This window comes from Salvelinus namaycush, unplaced genomic scaffold, assembly GCF_016432855.1.
Source record: "Salvelinus namaycush isolate Seneca unplaced genomic scaffold, SaNama_1.0 Scaffold1257, whole genome shotgun sequence".
NCBI classification, from domain to species: Eukaryota; Metazoa; Chordata; class Actinopteri; order Salmoniformes; family Salmonidae; genus Salvelinus; species Salvelinus namaycush.
Window position 1 is genome coordinate 17,580 of NW_024057961.1, and position 10,580 is coordinate 28,159.

The 10,580-nt window shown below is 42.8% G+C and overlaps 1 long non-coding RNA gene across 1 annotated transcript; it reads right to left on the reverse strand.

Moving 5' to 3' along the window:
* Positions 1–1,205: 1,205 nt before the first annotated feature.
* On the reverse strand, positions 1,206–6,881 carry LOC120036230. The gene is made up of 3 exons (XR_005474442.1): positions 6,853–6,881; positions 1,569–1,685; positions 1,206–1,255 (listed from the first exon to the last, which is right to left on the reverse strand). It is a non-coding gene; the product is annotated as an uncharacterized LOC120036230 (long non-coding RNA).
* Positions 6,882–10,580: the final 3,699 nt, after the last annotated feature.

The following is a 10,580-nucleotide window of genomic DNA, read 5'->3' on the forward strand; positions in this document are numbered from 1 at the left end:
CCAACCAAGGGGGCCAGGTACACGGTGTTTCCTCCGACACATTGGTGCGGCTGGCTTCCGGGTTGGAGGCGCGCTGTGTTAAGAAGCAGTACGGCTGGTTGGGTTGTGCTTCGGAGGACGCATGGCTTTCGACCTTCGTCTCTCCCGAGCCCGTACGGGAGTTGTAGCGATGAGACAAGGTAGTAATTACTAGCGATTGGATACCACGAAAATTGGGGAGAAAATGGGATAAAATGTATAAAAAAATAAAATAAAAATAAAAAGAACATCCAATAGTCAAAGGTTAATGAAATACAAATGGTATAGAGGGAAATAGTCCTATAATTCCTATAATAACTACAACCTAAAACTTCTTATCTGGGAATATTGAAGACTCATGTTAAAAGGAACCACCAGCTTTCATATGTTCTCATGTTCTGAGCAAGGAACTGAAACGTTAGCTTTCTTACATGGCACATATTGCACTTTTACTTTCTTCTCCAACACTTTGTTTTTGCATTATTTAAACCAAATTGAACATGTTTCATTATTTACTTGAGGCAAGATTGATTTTATTGATGTATTATATTAAGTTAAAATAAGTGTTCATTCAGTATTGTTGTAATTGTCATTATTACAAGTAAATGTAAAAAAAATTGTATCGGCTTTTTTGGTTGTCCAATAATCGGTATCGGTATCTGCGTTGAAAAATCATAATCGGTCGACCTCTAGTTAAGGCTGCTACAATATCATTGAGTTACACAGCTACTTTAGCTGTACTTTAGCTACAGCTTTTAAATGTTATAAAACAGCATTCAACATGAGGCAGACAGATCTTACATTTCTCCAGTGTGTCAGCAAGCTCCTTCTGGTTCATTTTCCTCAGGACGTGCAGTGTGATCTTCAGAGCCCCCTCTCTGGCACTGCTCTCCTGCTTCTCATCTTCAGCATCCATCACTTCCTGCTTCTGACTCTCAAAGCCTTCTGGGAGTTCTGGACTAAGAATCCTCTTGAACATCTTCAGCTCGTTCTTCACAAATTTCATAATTTTCTCTTCAAGCAACTGAAATAAATCAAGTAAATAAGTTAAGCAAGAGAATAAATGTTTCTCATTAACACATTAATGAATGATTGACAGGTCAACTTTAATTGAGGTAAACAAAAACAAATGTACATAACAGGACCACATACACTGAATATGGAGGCCAGGTCTGTTTGATGACTCTGGGAAGACTGACCACTGAGAATCTCTGACTCTGATCTCTCCTGTTGGTTTCTGTGGACAAAACATGAGATTACATCTCCTCATCCAGGGTGTACACACACACACACACACACACACACACACACACACACACACACACACACACACACACACACACACACACACACACACACACACACACATACACATACACAGGAAGGGAATGTTGTGTTTGTTTAATATTGTTTTAGGACTATGAAAATGGACAAAAGGATTAGCCTATGGATTATGAAAACAACAAAAAGAAATGGGAAAATGGGAGAGGAGAAATGACTAGAGACAGTGTTGTTTAACTCACTGACCATGACCCATGAGTCCTTCTTACCTTTGTTCAGTAGAAAAGTCTCCCTCTCTAAAGTGTATAGGATGATTCATAGACTGGTCACTCTTCATGGACACACAGCTGGGTACAGGGGAGGCTGGTCTCTCCTGCTTGATTGGGCTTCAACACAACAGAGACAAACATTACATCTCTCATCTACTCTGAGCTCAGATGGGGAAACATAAGAAGAGTTTCATTCCAAAAAGCTATATATCCATTTTCAGAAATGTTCGTAAATTAGCTTTTATTGTTTAAAGAAGTTATGTTTATGTTTTTTGCTAAATGAGGAGATGGCACGTGGGTACCTGCTTCTATAAGCCAATGAGGAGATGGCACGTGGGTACCTGCTTCTATAAACCAATGAGGAGATGGCACGTGGGTACCTGCTTCTATAAACCAATGAGGAGATGGCACGTGGGTACCTGCTTCTATAAACCAATGAGGAGATGGCACGTGGGTACCAGCTTCTATAAACCAATGAGGAGATGGCACGTGGGTACCTGCTTCTATAAACCAATGAGATGGCACGTGGGTACCTGCTTCTATAAACCAATGAGGAGATGGCACGTGGGTACCTGCTTCTATAAACCAATGAGGAGATGGCAGGTGGGTACCTGCTTCTATAAACCAATGAGGAGATGGCACGTGGGTACCTGCTTCTATAAACCAATGAGGAGATGGCATGTGGGTACATGCTTCTATAAGCCAATGAGGAGATGGCACGTGGGTACCTGCTTCTATAAACCAATGAGGAGATGGCACGTGGGTACCTGCTTCTATAAACCAATGAGGAGATGGCACGTGGGTACCTGCTTCTATAAGCCAATGAGGAGATGGCACGTGGGTACCTGCTTCTATAAACCAATGAGGAGATGGCACGTGGGTACCTGCTTCTATAAACCAATGAGGAGATGGCACGTGGGTACCTGCTTCTATAAACCAATGAGGAGAAGGCACGTGGGTACCTGCTTCTATAAACCAATGAGGAGAAGGCACGTGGGTACCTGCATCTATAAACCAATGAGGAGAAGGCACGTGGGTACCTGCTTCTATAAACCAATGAGGAGAAGGCACGTGGGTACCTGCTTCTATAAACCAATGAGATGGCACGTGGGTACCTGCTTCTATAAACCAATGAGGAGATGGCACGTGGGTACCTGCTTCTATAAACCAATGAGGAGATGGCACGTGGGTACCTGCTTCTATAAACCAATGAGGAGATGGCACGTGGGTACCTGCTTCTATAGACCAATGAGGAGATGGCACGTGGGTACCTGCTTCTATAAACCAATGAGGAGATGGCACGTGGGTACCTGCTTCTATAAACCAATGAGGAGATGGCACGTGGGTACCTGCTTCTATAAACCACCAAGGAGATGGCACGTGGGTACCTGCTTCTATAAACCAATGAGGAGATGGCACGTGGGTACCTGCTTCTATAAACCAATGAGGAGATGGCACGTGGGTACCTGCTTCTATAAACCAATGAGGAGATGGCACGTGGGTACCTGCTTCTATAAACCAATGAGGAGAAGGCACGTGGGTACCTGCTTCTATAAACCAATGAGGAGAAGGCACGTGGGTACCTGCATCTATAAACCAATGAGGAGAAGGCACGTGGGTACCTGCTTCTATAAACCAATGAGGAGAAGGCACGTGGGTACCTGCTTCTATAAACCAATGAGATGGCACGTGGGTACCTGCTTCTATAAACCAATGAGGAGAAGGCACGTGGGTACCTGCTTCTATAAACCAATGAGATGGCACGTGGGTACCTGCTTCTATAAACCAATGAGGAGATGGCACGTGGGTACCTGCTTCTATAAACCAATGAGGAGATGGCACGTGGGTACCTGCTTCTATAAACCAATGAGGAGATGGCACGTGGGTACCTGCTTCTATAGACCAATGAGGAGATGGCACGTGGGTACCTGCTTCTATAAACCAATGAGGAGATGGCACGTGGGTACCTGCTTCTATAAACCACTAAGTAGATGGCACGTGGGTACCTGCTTCTATAAACCAATGAGGAGATGGCACGTGGGTACCTGCTTCTATAAACCAATGAGGAGATGGCACGTGGGTACTGTAATAAATACCATTTAAAATAACACAAGCATATTGCTATTACATTGTTATAACTAACTTCTTTCTAAGCAGGGTTTCTCACACACCCAAAGACAGATGGCTGGCACAGACCTTTCATAAACACTGATAAGGCAGGAAAGGCCTTGATCAAAAGAGTGCTTGGGTCCGCATTTCACGAGATAATGAGACACACACACATACTCAAGGACAGAGGGCTGACTACGCACACACAAAATCTCCTGTTTTAGCTGAACATTTGATAACAAAGAACTTTTGCTATAAGACTCAGAAGGATGACGCCCAGCTCATCAGGACCAATCTGAGAAGACAACAACCTGTCCAGAACCAACCAAAGGACCAGAACTTCCAGACTCAACCTACTTTCTGTGGTGTATAAAATGTCTATGCACTCTGTTATCTGGGCTTTTTCTGGAGGTTCTCTATGAGCCGAAGGAACGAGACCGTATACGCTTGTACCAGATATCTTTACTCATAATTAAACTGTCGCTTGTCATACAATTTATCACCTTGTCTGAATCGATCCTTGACCGGCTCGCCCTTCTCCATATCCAATTATCAACAGTACCTGCTTCTATAAACCAATGAGGAGATGGCACGTGGGTACCTGCTTCTATAAACCAATGAGGAGATGGCACGTGGGTACCTGCTTCTATAAACCAATGAGGAGATGCAGAGCGAACTGCTTCACAAATAGAACTGACTTCCAGACGCTCGTTGGCGCGCTCGAGCAGTGTGTCATTTTAAATAACGAAATTCATTTAGCGACGCGAGCGTTGTAGTCAGCCCCGCTAAAAGGCTGGTGTCGTTACTCTGCCTTCTCCGGGGGCATGTTGAGGTAAATTTACTAACCGGGAGGGTTGAATTATGTAATTTATTGGTGGGCTGGAAGACGCACTCTTGTCTTTTCTATTCCGAGGTTGTTTACTCACAATATCAGATATTAAGATGTTTTTTATAATGAATGTTTACTGAGGTTGAGGTTCTGACTAGTGATTATTTACCCGGTGTTCAATACCTGCTATTGAGGCGCCCTGAAAATAATATTCAAAAGATTGGTCCTTGGACACAGAGGGGTTAAACACTAAAGTTACCGTCCATCTAGTGAAGAGAGGAGAACCGGACAGAGGTAGCCAGCATCCGTCAACTAGAGAATGATGTATTGTTAGCTAAGTTAACTAGGATGCTGCTGGTATAGTAGCTAGCTAGCTTACCGAGCTGTACCGACTAGCTTGGCTAGCTAGCTGGTCGTTCTGTACCTCGTCTCGATGAAAATGACGAATCCGGTGAACCACGAAATGAAACAAGGATAGAGAGTGAAAAGGATCTGGCTACACTCATACTGTCCCTGACCGTAAAGAAAAAAAGGAAATTGAACACTGAACTTCGGTGTCTCAACACTGTAGTGAACTCCGTCGTTATTCCCCAAGATCACCTCAGCCAACTCTGCGCGTAACCGGACAATATGCTTGGCGCCACACCGAACGGGGACGCGGACAGTTCTGTACGGGGACGCGGACAGTTCTGTACGGGGACGCGGACAGTTCCAGAACGCGGACATGAGCAGTGTAACACAATCAACTAAACCCAGTCTTTACAGTGGGTTACATTAGTAATATTCATTTTTTATTATTATGTTAAACAAACATTCTAAGTTTTTTTATAACAATGTTTTGAAATCTGGGTCCATATCGCCAAAGTGTCTCAGAGTAGAAAATTGGTCGTATAAGTGCTGAGAATAAAGACATTTTACACTTATGGGTATAAATTAAAGCTATGCATGAAGTCTCTAGTCCCACCTAGTCGTCAGATATTTAGGACACCTGGTGAGCTGTCCTAAGTAGTTAAGAGTTAACAGCAGGTGTCTTGATAATACTATAGAATAATGCAGCGAGTCAGTGGTTCCTGAGCCACATGTAATTGCTTTGTAGTAGTTAAAAATAATGTTTTATATTTCTATATGATCAATCTATAAATAATATAGACCTACATGCAACAGTATGTCTTGTGCTTTTGGCAATGATTTATGTATAATAATTATGTATAACAAATGATACCATGTATGTCTGCCTAGCATTTTGTCTTCATTTTGGCAGATTAACTCATGTTTATTTCTGAAGAGAAACTCCGGTTGGAGCTGTGGCTGAAAGGTGGCTGGTTCGAATCCCTGGCCGGCGCTGGAAAAAACAGGTGGAATTGATTGGACCACTGGAGGGCTGCTGGGTTCACATCCTCAAAACATTAACCTTTTGTTGATCAGAACTCTACAGGTTCTTCATCACTGAACCCAAAAATATATTTAACTTTTAGTGGTTCCATATATTAAGGAAGTGATAGAAGCCTTTTTGGTTCTATAAGGAACCTTCTTTTCTAAGAGTGTAAAATAAACATGTTTTTCTTTTGATTATTTAATTATCTACATCATGTTATTTCAAGTTCTCCCTTTGGAGCACAACATCACATTGTTAAATAATAATCCTAAATTGGGCATGACTATAAATTGGGCAATTGAAGGCATCTAGGGTGTAATATGTGTCTGATGAAAATGAACATTGTTGCAACGTTGTAGGCAACATTATTGGGAAGGGACTTGATGCCTACTATGCCAAAGATATTTAGAGTTGTTAAACGGGTGTGAAGAGTGTGTTGATATAACGGTAATATTGTCAAAATTCTGCTTGTAACAACGATCAGAATTGATAAAAAAAATATGCATTCCATTATATTAGTCAATAATTAAGAGTAGGCAAAGTGGTCGTGTCGTGAGAATTCTATCAAATGTATTACATTGCAACGAGTACAGTCAGGGTGCCGCGGAACCCCTGCAGTACCTCCACAGACCCCGGATTGAGAACCCCTGCAGTACCTCCACAGACCCCGGATTGAGAACCCCTGCAGTACCTCCACAGACCCCGGATTGAGAACCCCTGCAGTACCTCCACAGACCCCGGATTGAGAACCCCTGCAGTACCTCCACAGACCCCGGATTGAGAACCCCTGCAGTACCTCCACAGACCCCGGATTGAGAACCCCTGCAGTACCTCCACAGACCCCGGATTGAGAACCCCTGATTTAGCAGATGCTCTTATCCAGAGAGATTTACAGTAAGTGCATTCATCTTAAAATAGCTATTTATTTTGGAAATAAACGTAATAAATTCTTCATAAAATTGTCATCTTACCTCTTAGCTTTGGTGTCATGTCCCCCAGACAGATGCATTTTAGAGGCAGGGCCCCCCTCCTCTCTCTCCACAGAGAGACTCATTTTAGAGCACTGACCCCTAAACAGAGATCCAGCATGTTGGTTGTGGTTAACACGGTGACAGCTAATTATTGAATGTCAATTGTTCTCATGAATTCATTATCTCTTTGAGAAATAAAACATTTACTAACAGACATAGAAACAGTCAGATGATTTAATGCAATCACATGAACATGTAGTTGTGACATTTTATCTCCATGGTAACTGTCAATAATAATAATAAGTCACTGTTTGTTAAGGTAGTTATAGACAGTACAGCAACAATAATAATAATAATAAGTCACTGTTTGTTAAGGTATTTATAGACAGCACAGCAACAATAATAATAATAATAAGTCACTGTTAAGGTAGTTATAGACAGTACAGCAACAATAATAATATTAATAAGTCACTGTTTGTTAAAGTAGTTATAGACAGTACAGCAACACAAGACCATGTCTCATAATTATGTGTATTCACTAACAGGCTATTTATTGTCTTTGAGAAATATATTTTTAAGAATCTGTCCTTTACTTTAATATTTATATTTTTAACAACTTTTACCTTTATCACTACATTCATGAAGAAAATTATGTACTTTTTACTCCATACATTTTCACTGACACCCAAAAGTACTCGTTACATTTTGAATGCTTAGCAGGACAGGAAAATGGTCCAATTCACACACTTATCAAGAGAACATCCCTGGTCATCCCTACTGCCTCTGATCTGGAGGACTCACTAAACAGAGAACATCCCTGGTCATCCCTACTGCCTCTGATCTGGAGGACTCACTAAACAGAGAACATCCCTGGTCATCCCTAGGTCATCCCTACTGCCTCTGATCTGGTGGACTCACTAAACAGAGAACATCCCTGGTCATCCCTACTGCCTCTGATCTGGAGGACTCACTAAACAGAGAACATCCCTGGTCATCCCTACTGCCTCTGATCTGGAGGACTCACTAAACAGAGAACATCCCTGGTCATCCCTACCACCTCTGATCTGGAGGACTCACTAAACAGAGAACATCCCTGTTCATCCCTACTGCCTCTGATCTGGAGGCCTCACTAAACAGAGAACATCCCTGGTCATCCCTACTGCCTCTGATCTGGTGGACTCACTAAACACAAAAGCTTTGTTTTTAAATGATGTCTGAGTGTTGGAGTGGGACCCTGGCTATCCGTATGGAACTGTTCTAACGTTCACTTTTACTTGAGTCATGTTCTATGAAGGAATCTTTCCTTTTACTCCAGTTTGAGAACTGAGTTCTGTTTCCACCACTGTTCTAACGTTCCATATGAGACACAGTTTCAACAGACATTCTGGAACTGCGTCGGCTACAAAGTTACTTTACATTTCATATGAGGAAATAAAGTAACGGACACTGGGTGAATTCGTTTTGCATTGCCCGGCTCCCCGGGTGAGCAGAGTTTACGCATTTAATACCATTCTAATGGCCTTAAAATTAATGTCCACCCAGCTGTAGCACCGGGCCATGCAAAACAAACTTCCCACTGTCGCAGCGCACTGAGACACAGAGTTCTAAACCCAGACGCGTTTCTTCAAGACATCTCTCTTACATTATTTTTGATAAACATATAATTTACTGGAAACCAAGTTTAGCTGTGTTTTTTTCCTCCAAAATGTGAGTTACTGTCGGACTTTAATAATTGTAAACAGGCCTACAAACCCAAAAGGTTTTCATTTGAGAATGTTCATTTGTATGCCTCAAATATTAAGCTGTCTTAAAATATTTGATGATTAGTTGAATCAGGTGTGTAAGTGCTGGTAAGAACAAAAGGATTGAGAAACCCTGAGATAAACATAAAACCATATCATTGAAAAGCTCCTCCACCATCTTTACCAGACGTTTTACTGATAACATGTCGGCCTACTGATTAGTTTCCACTTTGAAAACTGCTGTCTGTCAGCAACTCAGCTCAAGTAGCAGTTCTACTAACTAGTAATATCTCATTCCAGATATTCATTCTCTTACTCTGTCCATTAGAATACATTATTGTTCAAAGATTCTTACTTTATCTGTTAGTTCTCTCCATATAGCGTTTTTAGCTCTGTCCTCAAAATGGATCCTTTCCAAAAGAACAGCTTTACTTTCTGTTTCAGCTCAGCCGTCTCCCCACCCTGATAATAAAGTGTTTTATTGATATCTTCCACTAGATGGCAGTAAACACCTGCTGTAACTAGACTTTACAACTATGTGTTCGGTTTCATACAAGAAGTGTCCCAGAGTTGGAGTGCTGATCTAGGATCAGGTCCCCCCTCTCCATGTATTCTGATTCATTATGATCTAGTATCAGGTCTCCCCTCTCCTTGTAATCTGATTCATTATGATCTAGGATCAGGTCCCCCTCTCCATGTAATCTGATTCATTATGATCTAGGATCAGGTCTCCCTCGCCATGTAATCTGATTCATTATGATCTAGGATCAGGTCTCCCCTCTTTAATATGATTCATTATGATCTAGGACCACGTCCCCCTCTTCATGTAATCTGATTCATTATGATCTAGGATCAGGTCCCCCCTCTCCATGTAATCTGATTCATTATGATCTAGGATCAGGTCCCACTGTGTCACGAATCCCGCTTCCTGAGTCTGTTTTTGCCTGTGTTCTGTCCTGGAGTGTTTTTTTCCGGTGTCCTGGAACGCACCCTGTCTGGTTGCCGGGCGACGTAGCTAGTTGGAGGATCTCTGAGTACCCGCACCTGTATCCCATCAGCTATCTGCACACCTGGTCCTGATCATCACCCCTCCACTTCATAAGCGCTGACCTGACATCCATTCCCTGCCGGATCGTTAGCCATGAACAGTATGTTGTGCCAGCGTATCAGCCTCCAGTTTGATAGAGTTTGTTTTGTTGTTTTATACGTCTTGCTTGCCTTGAACTTACCTCCGTTTTTTCTGTCTACAGTCATTCACCCGGAACACTCATCCCATCCCTACCTGGTCGTCGGTGACTTCAGTTACTTCCTTGGATCTGCTTACTCAATTCCATCAACTCACCTCCGCTGCCCGCTCCGCTACTTGGATTTTTCTATCACTACATTTAAACTTGTAAATAAATACTCACCTTCGTCTTACTCTCCTTGTCCTGGTCTGCTTCTGGGTTCTACTTTAGAGAACCGTGACAGAACGATCCGGCCAGGAATAAACCCAGCGGACCTGGACTCCGTTCGACATGCCATTACCCATCAGGGGAAGATATTGGGACAACACAGCACGGCGCTACAGGAGATAGCGATTTCAGTCCAGAACTTCTCTGCTAGCTTGGCGAGTATCCAGGATCAGCTCAGTTTGCCGGCGGATTCTCTACCACCTGTTTCACCCCTCTCACCTGCCGCTTCTGGAGCGGTTTCCTTCCGTGAGCCCAAGGTACCGACGCCTGATAAATACGAAGGGGATTTGGAAAGATGCCATTCATTTCTTATGCAGTGTGGTTTAGTGTTTGATCTGCAGCCCCACTCTTACGCCACAGACAAGGCTAGGATAGCTTTTGTTATTGAACTGCTGCGTGGTAGAGCTTTGGAATGGGCTTCAGCTGTTTGGGAACAACAGGACACCTGCATGGCGTCATACCAGGAGTTCACGGCAGAGATGAGAAAGCTTTTTGACCATCCAGTCCGAGGTAAGGACGCAGCTAAGCGGTT